Genomic DNA, 13,978 nt, shown 5'->3' on the forward strand with positions numbered 1-13,978 from the left:
CCCGCACACGTTTACCTTTTCCTCCATCCCATTTTGCCTTCTGCCTTACCCACCACTGGGATGCAGCCCCCCAAAGTTTGTTTGAAATGGAATTCAGCCCTCATTCTGAAAGAGGTCCTGCATCATCATTATTACATTTCTATACTGTCCCACAGCCGAAGCCCTCTGAGCAGTTCGCAGAAGTTAAAACATTAAATGCAATATAAAAAGTGTTAAAGCCATTTACATAAAAGCACTCAGACAATATACACAAACAACATATAACTAAAAACAACTGTGAACAGTCAGTCATAACTAAAGACACATCCAGGACTGATTAAAACCCATCATGTGCTGGATAGGAGGGTGATGTTGCACTCCTGTCCTGCTTGCAGGTTCCCACTGTGTTGGCCACTGTGTTTTCCCAGCCCTACCTGGAGATGCTGGGGATCAAACCTGGGACCTTCTGCATGCAAAGCAGGTGCTCTGCCACTGAGTTATCGCCCCCTCCTTATTTGCCATGGGAGGGCTGTGTGCAAATCTCCCATAAGTACATCCAGCCATTCCTCTCCTTTCCAGGGTTACTTGTAGGGAGCAAGCTGGGGAGGGGGAGGGAGAATTCTTGTGGCTCGCATCCTGGTGTGTATCTGCGTGATTTGTTTTTCTGTGCACTTACTCTGGAACAATGACAATGTTCAATCTGATTCTTCTGTTGTCTTCTGAAGTTCCATAACATAAAATCCTCCAGCCTCTGAACTAAGCTGTTGAGATAGCTCATTTTACAAAAAACTATGTGGAAGTATGTTTTTTATTAATAAGATCAGAAGAGGAAACTTCCTGGCCCATTAGAACCCTTGTTTTATCTGCAAGTAGTGCTTTCATTGAAAGCATACTAATAGCATGCTAAATTATAAAATGCATTAATTGGTTAATAAGATAAAGCAGGGCATTAATCCACCAAGCATATGTAATGCACTCTTTGATGTATGCAGCTTAATGCCTTTAGGATTGTCCAGTACTACTTTTTCCCAGAATAATGTGGGGTTTATAAAAATAGTTAATGTATGGACTCAGTTCTCTCTCTCCCTCCCTATCCCTGTATTTTAAATCCCATGTTTCCAGAGCTCTAAGAGAATGAGCTTCTTTTTCATTAAACGTCAGCTAGAAGAATCAGTTTCCAATCAGCAGTCTAAAAGACATGACACAAAAGGGAAGAGATTGACAGAGAAGAAGAAGAAGAAGAAGAAGAAGAAGAAGAAGAAGAAGAAGAAGAAGAAGAAGAAGAAGAAGAAGAAGAAATGCTGCTTCAGGCAACAGGTCTTAAAGTTAAACACTAATTCTTATAACTATCAGCTAAAATGGAAACAGTTCAGGGAGAGGGGGTTCCCAATGGAGATGATCTTTCCACTTTCCCTGCTTTCCATCTCCCTCTGCTGCAGCCTGATGGAATGGCTGCTGCCTGGTGACAGTTGAGGGAGGAGCCCAATGGAGCTCATCCCATCATCACAGCTGACCATCACCCTCTGCTGCAACCTAGTGGGATGGTGATATTATTGTCATTGCTGTTGTCATTGCTTCTGGGGAGGTAGTGTAGCTTAATGGTAGAACCCCAGCTTCCCATGAAGAAGGTCTCAGTTTCAGTTCCTGCTGTCTCCAGTTAAGACCTTGGGAGTAAGCCCCATTGAATGTAATGGGATTTACTTCTGAGTAGTCATGTATAGGATTGCACTGTAAAGCAATTAAAAAAGCAGCAGCGAAAACAATCTGCAGAATGAAAAGGAGAACCAACTCCTCTCAAAGCAGGATAGAAGCTTAGCAGCACTTTGCCTCCCCCAAAGGTCTCCTGAAATAATCATGTCTTGATGATGACTCTGGGAAGAGCATTCCACAATGTCAGTGTCACAGCTGAAAGGATTCTGCTTCTTCTCGTCCCATGCAGCCAGGAGAAGGCAGGGAAAGAGTACACAGGAGGAAATATAAGGGAAAAAATAGCCCTTAAGGTACTCAGATCCCAGGCTGTTGAAGAGCTTAAAATGGGTGGGTAACTCATGGCCCTCCAGACGTTTTGGGCTCTAGGGATGGACGAACGTCACTTACCTGATCCCGAAGCTTGCTTCGCGGTGGGGGGGAGGTGCTCCATCCCTCCCCCCGAAATTCTGGTGGGGGGGAGGCGCCCCGTCCCTCCCCGCCAAAATTCTGGCCAGGGGGGAGGCGCCCCGTCCCTCCAGTCGCGAATCCTTCTGTCCTGCCAGGACGCAAATGGCGGCAGCCGTAGCCGCGGCCGTTTGCGTCCCTGCAGTCAGCCGTGATAGGCTACGTAAATGTTTACGTAGCCTATCACGGCTGACTTTAAAAAAACAAACAAACCGCGTATGCAAATGGCGGTGCCCATGGGCGCCGCCATTTGCGTTCCTTATTTTGGCACGTGTAGTCTACGTAAACATTTACATAGACTATGGCGAAAATAAGGGCAACGCTTTTTCTTTTTCAAAGTCAGCCATGATAGGCTACGTAAACATTTACGTAGCCTATCACGGTGTTTTTTTTAAATCTAGCCGTGATAGGCTACATAAATCTTTATGTAGCCTATCACTTTTTTTTTTTTTTTTTTTACTTGGAAATGGCAGCGGTGGCAGCCGGTCGGAAGACCGGCCACTGCCGCACCGCTGCCGCACCGCCGCCAGAGGACATTTGACCAAGGTAAGTCCTGTCCCAGGGGGGCGGGGGGGCAGACCGTTTCTCCACCAATTTCGGGGGGCCGAATGCGCTGGCATTCGGCCTCCCTGAGATTCGTGGAGAAATTCTCTGACATCCCTAGCTAAAACTCCCATCAGCCCTAGCCAGCATAGCCAATGGAGAGGGATCATGGGAGTTGTAAGCCAAACCATCTGGAGGGCCACAAGTTGCCCAGCCCTGTTTTAAAAGGAAAAACCAGCAGCTTGAATTAAGCTTGGAAATGAATGTGAATGATGGAGGTCTTGTTATCCTGGTCCCAGACTGTTAGAGAGTCATAAAGAACTTTTGGCTTGAATTTTGTCTGTTGGGGGGGGGGGGGAAGAGGGGCTGAACCCTCTCCCAGCAAATGACAAAAGCAGGGGTTAAAGTCACCACCTATAGTTTTTCGAAGTGGCCGCTGGTGGCAGTCATCTTTTTTTCCCCCCTCCCAGAAGTGCCTTGAAACAATGCTACATGTTGGTGCAGTTCCACTCTGCTGTGGGCTTATGGGGGGAAAATGGCAGCCCCCAGGGGCACATTTTTCCTAGGCTTTCCCAACCTGTTCCCCTCCAAACGTCTTGGACTACAACCCCCACCATCGGTGACTATTGGCTGGGGCTGATGGGAGTTGTAGTCCAAAACAACTTGAAAGCACCTGGTTGGGACAGGCTGCATTATGTCATCATGTACCGTCACTCTGGGGGGTGGTTCAGAGGAAAAAAGTGGTGGCTGCCTAAAAGGGCCTGAGGAGTGACCAACGAGCTTTCCTCCATCAGCCAAATGGGCCTCCCATGAATGAAATGGTGAGATGGGAGAGGGGGGCAGTGTTTCAGCTCAGTCCTCATCAGTGGAGGCTGGTGGCTCCTCTGTCAGTGGGCAGAGAATCCGCTCCGGGTTTCAGTCAGAATCCATCAGAACTCTAAAGGACCTCTCAAAGGTGTGACCTTGGATAGTGTCAGGAGGTCGCTGTCAGGGTGGACACTGAGCCCATAGAATCCCAGAGTAGTTCTGATGCTGAGGAAGAGCAGTCACTCCTTCGGGAGAGGAGTGCGCTCCTTTTTTCCCAGGACAAACAGCTGACGGAGCTTCCTCCCACCCACATTTCTAGTTTAGAGAGCAGTCCAGGGAGTGACTCAGCACAGATAGCAGACTGGGGGGGATGCGCGGCGCAGACGCAGAGAGCGGCGCCAAATGGTTCACGCTCAAAGAACGGTTGCGCCGAGAGGATCCAAGGGAAAAGGGGAGGGATTCTCCCTAGTCCTTATATTCAGGGGTCTGCCAGTAATTGCCCTTCAAACGGGGACCAACTGTTCTAACTTAGGGCATAGGGATGCTGCTGCTCAGATCTAGTTGCTACCTGTAGAGCTGTTAAGTTGTAAAAGAAGAATAAAGCTTTGGAAAGAATCCCTTTGTCTGTGTCTGGACTTGGCTACTGGATTAGACTGAGAGCCCTCCAAGGAGCCCTTGACAGCCGCTCCCTGTTGCCTTCTGAAATCCTCAGGTAGCCAGAATCAACACACAGACAATAGGGCTCTTTTCCAAGGCTTTATTCCCATTCAACCTAATGACGCTTACAGATGCTAATTGCTTGATCCTACAAGTAAGACTTAAGAGGGCTGCCTACTCGGGGGTTCTAACCTTAGGAATCAGTTGATCTCCATTTGAAGGGGAAAGCAGGAAACCGCTGTACTTATGAGCTGGGAGGAGAGAGTCCACCCCTTTCTCGTGGGGCATCGGGGCGCTGCTGTTGCTGACGCGCCAAGCGGGCCGAGCGCCACCTCTCAGCGCCCGCCATCTCGCGCTTGAGGGTGCACCGGTGCCTAGTGTCCAGAAACTGCTGTTGCTCCACCCTCTCCCTGCCAGAGTCACTATCGCTCTCAGGAATATGTACCGGGAGGGGCTCTCCCCCGGCTCCTCCTCTGAAACACACGTGGCTTCCTCTCCCATGGTTTCTAACTAGGGATGTCAGAGAATTCCGCCATGGGTCTCGGTGAGGCTGAATGCCAGTGCATTCAGCCCCCTGAAATCCATGGCAGAACGAAGCCCCCCGTCCCCCCACGCCACGAAAGGCGCATGAAACGGGACACTTACCTGCTGCCGTTCGCGCTGCTTTGCGAATAGGGATGTACGAAAGTGATTTACCTTTCTGTGGATTATGTTGATGGAGGAGAGGCGCTCCGTTCCTCCCACCCAGAATTCTGGCCGGCCGGCTGTGGTCCACAGCGATTCTGCGGAGCCGCCAGCCGGCTCTGCCAGCAGCCGGACATCTGGCCGCTGGCTAGCAGGTACGCAAATGGTGGCGGCCATAGCCACCACCGTTTGCGTCCCTGCAGTCAGCTGTGATAGGCTACGTAGATGTTTACATAGCCTATCATGGCTGATTTAAAACAAAAACAAAAAACACGCATGTCCGCAAATGGCAGCGGCCATGGCCACCGCCATTTGCGTTCTTTATTTTGGCACATCTTAATCTACATAAACATTTACATAGACTAAGACGGCGAAAATAAGGGGAACGCAAATAGCGTAGCGTCTACACTATTTGCATTCCCCTTATTTTCACCGTCTTAGTCTACGTAAATGTTTACGTTGACTAAGACGTGCCAAAATAAGGAATGCAAATGGCGGCGGCCATGGCTGCCGCCATTTGCGTATGCGCGGGGTTTTTTTGTTTTTTTTTAAGTCAGCCGTGATAGGCTACGTAAAGATTTACGTAGCCTATCACGGTGTTTTTTTAAAAATCTAGCCGTGATAGGCTACGTAAATCTTTACGTAGCCTATCACGTTTTTTTTTTGTTGTTGTTGTTTTAACCTGGAAATGGCAGCGGCGGCAGCCGGTCGGAAGACCAGCCGCTACAGCCGCCACCACTGCCAGAGCCGCTGCTGCCAGGAAGATCTGCCCAAGGTAAGTCTTGTCCCGGGGGGGTGGGGGGGCGGGCCATTCCGCCACCGATTTCGGGGGGCCGAATGCGCTGGCATTCGGCCTCCCCGAGATCCATGGCAGAACTTTCGTACATCCCTATTTGCGAATGGCAGCCGCGTCTGCGGCCGCCATTCGCCTTTTTCTTCCTTCTTCATTATTGCCATGATAGGCTACGTAAATACTTACGTAGCCTATCACGGCTAACACAGAGACGCCATTTGCGTCCCTGTGGAGGCCTTGATAGGCTATGTAAATATTTATGTAGCCTATCATGGCAAAAAAACGGAACACAAATGGTGGCCACCATAGCCGCTGCCATTTGCATTCCCTTTTTTTTGCCGTGATAGGCTACGTAAATATTTACGTAGCCTATCACGGCAAAAGACAGGGGCCGAAATGGCATAGTGGCCGCCATTTGCGTCCCTGTCTTTTGCCGTAATAGGCTACGTAAATATTTATGTAGCCTATCATGGCAAAAAACAGGAACGCAAATGGAGGCCGCCGTAGCCACCGCCATTTGCGTTCCTTTTTTTTTTTTGCCGTGATAGGCTACGTAAATATATACGTAGCCTATCACGGCATAATACAGGGACGCAAATGGCGGCAGCTACAGCGGCCGCCATTTGCATCCCCATGCAGCCCAGCGGCCGGATGTCCGGCTGCAGGCAGCCCCAGCCTGCGGCTCCGTGGAGTCACTGCGGAGCAGAGCCAGCCGGGAAGAATTTGGTGGGGAGGGACGGAGTGCCTCCCCCCCACCGTGAATGTCACCCTTCAACTTTTGTACATCCCTATTTCTAACTCTTCCTCAGAATCAGAACTGCTTTGGGGCTCTCTAGGCTCTGATCCAACCCTGACAGATAGCTCCTTTAAAGTTCTGACTGAAAGCTGGAGCAGATTCTGCCCCACTGACATCAGAGCCACCAGCCTCCACTGGTCCTAATTCTGAACCAATTGAAGTGCCTGGACACTTTACAAAGAAAACCCCATGTATAACACACAGGAATAACCAAATATTATCAAAGCAAGGGCAGCTTTTTCCAGAAGGAGTGAAAGGAAGGCATGCAAGGCGAGAGGAGGCTCATGATTCCCTCCAGCCAATTATTACTTGCCTAGCAGCCCAGTTGTGCAAACTAGGAGCCCTGAAGAATTCCTCCTCTCTCTGATCCATGTTCTGGATTGCAGCAAATATAATAGCAGCGAAGTTGTTCTAGCCCAAGAGACATCCAGTGGGACATTATTTATCCTGTGGCCATTTCAACTTATTGCAAAAGGCCATATGAATGTTTGTATGTAGGCTTGACCTGCGCGAGTTATGCATTTCCCCCTGTCTGTTTTTACTTTGCTTTTTTCTTCCCCTTCTCAGACATTTCAGTTCAGCCTTTGAGTCTCTTGCTGATACTTCTCTTCAGCTGTTCTCTGGAATAGCTAACACCTGGCAGCATTTGGATGCTCCATTTGCGCAAGTGCCAAATGAACAGGGCTAAGGTTTCCCCAAGCGTGGCAGTGACGGAACGGGATTTCATTTCACTGTATTGTATGCAACAGATTCACAGCCCGAAATGGGATCTGTTGTGGAAGACATTAAAGCCCCTGGATGGGCAGCAAATGATTTTCGGGTGCTCTCAATTAGCTCTGTTCTATGAAAACCTGTTTGCAGTCTCGTGGCACCCACTCTGCAGGTTGGCAAGATATTATGTCCAGCAATTTACCCTTCAATATTGACATTCAGCAGATAAAGTGGTGCATATCTTAGATTTCTGAAGATGGCAGTGAACAGAACCAGTTGGAAATATGTAAGTACTATGAGTTTATGGCTGTTCATCAGGGCTGCAGTGGTAAATTTTGAAGTGCAGGCAATCATCATGGCAGTGCCCATAGCTACATCCCTAAGGAGAGTCCAAAAATGCAGATGGCTGTGTTGATCCATACCTGTGTGTGCGAGTTGTGTGTGTGGTTGTGTGTGCGTACATGGTTGTGCGTGCGTAGGATGTACGGATTGTGTAAAATCTGTTTCGTCTGTGTTTCACGGATTGTCGGGCACCTTTCATTTCATAGACTGCATATTGACTAGGGATGGCAGAGAATTCCGCCACGGATCTCGGTGAGGCCGAATGCCAGTGCATTCGGCCCCCCGAAATCTGTGGCAGAACGGCCTGCCCCCCCGCCCCCCCCGTGGATCCCCCCTGGGACGACACTTACCTGGGGCGGATCTTTTGGGCAGCAGCAGCTCCAGCAGCGGCTCCGGCGGTGGCAGCGGCTGGTCTTCCGACCGGCTGCCGCTGCCGCCATTTGCAGTCTTGTTAAAAAAAAAAAAGACATGATAGGCTACGTAAAGATTTACATAGCCTATCATGGCTAGGTTTTTAAAAAACCAACAACGACGTGATAGGCTACGTAACTCTTTATGTAGCCTATCATAGCTGGGTGGGTTTAAAAACAAACAAACCCTCGTACGCAAATGGCGACTGCTACGGCCGCCGCCATTTGCATTCCTTATTTTTCGCTGTCTTAGTCTACATAAATATTTATGTAGACTATGACAGCAAAAATAAAAGGGAATGCAAAGATTTACATAGGCTAAAACGGGGAATCAAAAAGGGACACAAATAGTCTACGTAAATATTTACGTAGATTCAGACAGCGAAAAATAAGGAACACAAATGACAGCGGCCATAGCCTCCATTTGCATACGTGGGTTTTTTTTTTCTTTCCCAGAGCCCTCCGCGGCTGGAAATCTGGCTGCAGATGGCTCTGGGCTGGCTGGGCCTGACCAGCTGCTCCGCGGAGCTGCTGCGGAGCACAGCCGGCCATCAAGGATTCCAGGGGGGAGGAACGGATCGCCTCCCCCCCTGTCAAGGATTCCGGGGGGAGGGACGGAACGCCTCCCCCACCACCACCATCAACATAATCCGCGAAAGGTAAGTCACTTTCGTACATCCCTAATATTGACAGAATGGGGGGTGGGTGAATTTGTGTAAATTTGCTTTTGTGCAAATTTGCACATGCAAACCATGCAATTGTTCCCCAAATGCGTATTGTCATGCTGGAGGGAGCAATCCTATTGGGCTAGGTGGCTGCCTCTGAGCTCGGAGGCGACCACCTATCCAACACAGGGCAGGAGAAGTGCAGAGAGGATTGTCCCCTCTGCACGTCAGCTATGCTGCATTTGTGGCTAGACAGCTCATTTTGGCTATCCAGCTGCAGAAAGTTGGAGCGTGGGAAGCGGCGGCCAGATGACACATTGGATGTGTTGTACCAGATTTCCAACTTCCCTGCCCCAGCACGCCCCCAGGAATGCTCCACTCTTCTGAGTGTGGAGCATAGGGCTGTTCTGCGCTGCCTATAAGACAGTGCGGGATGGGGTGAAGGTCGGTTTTCATGGAACCAACCTCGGATCACAGGCTTTGAGGTCACTTCCTGGGAACTGACCTATCCTATGGCCATCTAGCCACTGACTAGCTGGCACAGAATTGCACCCTTAGCCTATGGGGGAAATACGCATTTTTGGCTGGGTTTTTTTAATTTTGTGTATTTTTCTATGACTAAATTTGTGCAAAATTCAAACACTTTCCCAAAGTTTTTTTTTAGAGTGGGAAAAATGGAGTATTATTTCTGAAAGTGAAAGAAAACATATGTTTGTATTTGTGTAATTGCATTATTCTGCTATAGCATAGCGCCCCATAGAGGTTACAGAGTGGAAAAGAAGGAAAGGAAAAGCTCTTTGTGTAGTGCTCAGATCTCAATTCTGTGATGAAACTGAAAGTAACTACAGCATATTAACAGCCTTGTGTAGAAAAGCTCAATATGTCCCCAAACAGCATAAGACCACCAGCTCAAGGTTTTCCAGGAGTTTCATTTCCCAGCACCAGGGGAAACATTTATCTTGAAATCAACAAACCAGTTCTAGCACTTTTCCTATCACCAGGAGCAGGTCTTTTGTAAAGCAAATGGGTCTTCACTGCTTGTTCAAAGTGAAGCCCTCCCCACTGCCCTCTGCCCAATACTTTACATTACAACAGGGATAACTCACAACAAAATATGTTGTTGAGAAAACCCATTTTACCCCAGCTACTGTGAGGATTGCAGCTAAGTTCAGAGGGAACAGGGAAACCTGAGAGGGGGTGGCAGAGGACATCATCCCTGCTGTTCAAAATATCCTGGGGCTTTGACCCTATGAGCCCTGGCTCCACTACACCACTTCTGTTCACCATATTCTGTCTTCCCTTCAATTTAGTGTGAACCTTCAATTTGGGAATAAAGTTCAATTTGCATTGTGTGTGCCACCATGTATCTCACAATTTCATTTCAGATGGCCCAAGACGTTTTGGAACCTGAGACAGAGCATCCAAATGGTGCCTCATGGTGGTAAAAGTATAGTTTGAAAAGCTAAATTGCTGACAATTTGCTGCTCTCTACCGGCATGGGATTTTATTGTGTAAGTTGCCATGGCAAGGGCTTTTGCCCTTAAAGGTGGCCCAGAATTGTTTTAATAATAATAATAGCAGTAGTAATAGTAGTAGTAGTAGTAGTAGTAGTAATAAATAGTAGTAATGCATGATGACGATGAGGTCTCCAGATGTGCCACCTGAGGCCACCTTACACTAATGAGCGGGACAGCCCTACTAATAAGATGTTCATCTTCCAAGTTCTTTCATATAGGGGAGCACTAATTACAAGTTCATATCAAATGTAATGCAGTGGCTCCTAAGGATGTACAGACTGTGTAAAATCCATCCCATCCGTGTTTCGCAGATTGCCGGTTGCCTTTTGTTCCATTGTCTGAGCACTGACAGAATCAGATTTTTTTGTTGCTGACTGCACAAATCTGCATTTTGCACACACACGCAAAAATGTGAAAACTCCCCCAAATGCGCATTTTTATGCTTTACCCTTTAGGGGAAATGAAAATTTTTGTCCAGGTTTTTTGTTGTTTTTTTTTAATTGTGTGTATTTTTCTATGACAATATTTGTGCAAAATTCAGGAAAGTTAGAAAACTGGTCCGTAAGTACATGGAATCCGCCTGACAGGGGAAAAGCTGGTCCACTGGGGAATCTGTGGGTCGGATTCATGAAAATCCAAACTGATTTGGTTTCACTGCAGATTTCTCTGACATCCCTAGTGGTTCCTGCTAAAGTATTGGGTTTGATTCCAAATTGTTTTCTTACAATGGTTTTTAGGAGCTTCTATTATTAATGTATTACTGCTATTTTAAATTTGAATGTATTGTTCAAACTATTCTTTGCCTCTGTTTTAAATTATAAAAGTACTTCATTGTTTACTTTCCTTGCTGCTTTAACTTTGACCATTGATATTCTTCATTCCATTTCATGTAAGCTGCTTTAGATGTAATTTTAGTAGACATGCAGCCAATCAATCGATATACCTTTTGTATGGTGGTTTCACGATGTGCAGAAATGCATGTGTGCCACAGTCAAAAACCATCCTGAAACAGTCTTGATGCAATCATACATACAATAACATCAAAATGGGGGGGCGGGGCTAGAAGTGTTTTATTAATGCACACATGAAGATGTCCTTTTTCGGGGGAAGTGATTTGAGCTTCCGCCATGCATTAAAAACGTGGTTGTTCAGGCAGGCACTTGGGGTGGGTTAGAGTATTTTTAGAAATATGATGTTTTTAATGTAGAATTTTATTGTTTTAAACTGTTTTATTATTATACATCACCCAGAGTGGCTGGGTGACCAGCCAGATAGGCGATTAAATAAATAAGTAAGTAAGTAAGTAAGTGTGTTTATGCACACAAGCATAGTGAATCAGTGAATAAAGGGTGTGTGTGGCAGGGGGAGAAATGTAAATGAATTGAAAGAACTGAAGATGGTGGAGAACTATGTACACTCCAGTTCCAAGATTAATTTTAGAAATTTCCCTAGGTAAATTGGAATTCAGCAGGAGTACAATGCACATCAGAGCAAACTAGAAGAACAAGAAAGGAAGAGCAGCAGAGAGGTAATCTCATCCATAACTGTATTATATAGAAAAGCACTATATATAATAGTAAATGATAACAACAACAACAACAGCAATAATGGATGTAGAAGACCTGGGATGGATGGCTTTAAAGGAGCTGCCTCTTTTCAGCATGCAACTCCTTTGCTGAGGGAATGGCACTGGCTACTTATTCACTACCGGGGCAGATTTAAAGTATTAGTACTAGTGCACAAAGGCCTAAACAACTTGGGACCAGGATACCTGAAAGAGCGCCTTCTCCCTTACCAACCTGCCCGGTCACTGAGGTCATCAGAGGGCTTGCTCCTGGGGATTCCACATATACCCATGGCCCAGCTGGAATCCACCAGTAAAAGAGCCTTCAGTGTGGTGGCCCCCTTCCAGTGAAACTCCTGCCTTTGGAGGTCAGGCAGTTGCCAACATTGTTCCAGCACCTCCTGAAGACATTGTTTTTTCTGGAAGCCTTCCTTGAGTTTAATAAACCAGCTGTGGTTTATTAAATTTGGTCTTATCAGAACTTGTTTCCTTTTAAATGTTTTAATTGTTTTAACATGGTGTTTTATTCTTTTATCTTTGCTGTTCACTGCTCTGAAATATTTTGATGTGGAGCGATATATCAATATTGTCAATCAATCAATCAATCAAATAAAAGGGGGGTTAGACAAATTCATGGAGGAGAAGGCTATCAATGGCTACTAGTCTTGATGGCTATATGTTACCTCCAGTATCAGAGGCAGATGCCTATGTACACCAGTTGATGTTGCACTGTGGGTTTCTTGTGGGCAACTGGTTGGCTACTGTGTGAACAGAATGGACCTTGGTCTGAACCAGTAGGGCTCTTCTTATTCATGTTCTTTTCTTCTTGTTGTTGTTCAGTCGTGTCCGACTCTTCGTGACCCCATGGACCATAGCACGCTAGGCCTTCCTGTCCTGCGCTCTCTCCCAGAGCATGCTCAAGTTCATATTCATTGCATTGGTGATGCTATCTAGCCATCTCATCCTCTGCCATCCCCTTCTCCTTTTGCCTTCAATCTTTCCCAGCATCAGGGTCTTTTCCAGTGGCTTTTCTCTTCGCATTAGGTGGCCAAAATATTTGAGCTTCAGCTTCAGTATCTGTCCTTCCAATGAGCAGTCAAGGTTGATTTCCTTTAGGATGGACTGATTGGACCTCCTTGCAGTCCAGGGGACTCGTAAGAGTCTTCTCCAGCACCACAGTTCGAACGCATCAATTCTTCGTCGCTCAGCTTTCCTTATAGTCCAGCTCTCACAGCCATATGTTACTGTATGGACGCAAATGGCATAGGGGACGTAAATATTTATGTCCCCTACACTGGACACCATTTGCGTCCACAGACCGGCATCCCCTACACCAAGTTTTGCGTCCCTGCTCTTTGTCGTGATAGGCTACGTAAATACTTGGAGATGCTGGGGATCAAACCTGGGACTCTCTTCATGCAAAGCTGGTGCTCTACCACTGAGTTATTGCCACCTCATTATTTGGACGAGATGGACCCTTGGTCTGATCCAGCAAGGCTCTTATGTTCTTATGGGTTCAAGTGTCTGCTGAGCCATGAACTCACTCAGTGAGTTTTGGCAGGGCCAGCTTCAGGTCTGAAGGGGCCCTGGACAAAGTGCCATCTAGGGGTGTCCCTCATACATCGGTGGGTCTTGCAGGCATATCTGACGGTGGTAGCATGCAGGGCAGCTGGATCTACCTGCCATTTTAATTTCTCACAACCCCCCAATGAAGTGTTGCTCTAGGGCACTGTGGGAAATTTAAATGGCAGTTAGACTCAGCCAATCAGTGCTGCTTGGAGGGCCAGGCCAGGGGAAAAAGGAGGTCTCAAGGTAGCTGGAGCCTTGCTGGAGCCCTGACAGCTGCCCAAGGATGCTCGGTGCTGAGCTGATGCCAGACCTGAGTTTGGGACTAGGGTGGCCACTTAGGAATCATGCAAAAGGAGGAAATGCATTACCAAAATAAAGGACAAAAGACAGCAGTGATTAGCATAAATTTGCATATGTGAATTTATGTATGGAGATGCAAATTTAGAAGTAATACCCTGGAAGACAGAAACAAAATTCAAAGTGATCTTGATAGACTGGAGTGCTGGGCTGAAAACAACAGAATGAAATTTAATAGGGATAAATGCCAAGTTCTGCACCTAGGAAAAAGAAACCAAATGCACAGTTACAAGATGGGGGATACTTGGCTCAAGAACACTACAGGCAAGAAGGATCTTGGAATTGTTGTCGATCACAAGCTGAATATAAGCCAGCAATGTGATGTGGCTGCAAAAAAGGCAAATGCTCTTTTGGACTGCATTAATAGAAGCATAGCTTCCAAATTCTGGGAAGTACTAGTTCCCCTCTATTCAGCACTGGTTCAGCCTCA

The sequence above is a fragment of the Heloderma suspectum genome, chromosome 1 (assembly GCF_057233095.1).
Source record: "Heloderma suspectum isolate Gila_16-S chromosome 1, 16-S_ref, whole genome shotgun sequence".
Taxonomy (NCBI): Eukaryota; Metazoa; Chordata; class Lepidosauria; order Squamata; family Helodermatidae; genus Heloderma; species Heloderma suspectum.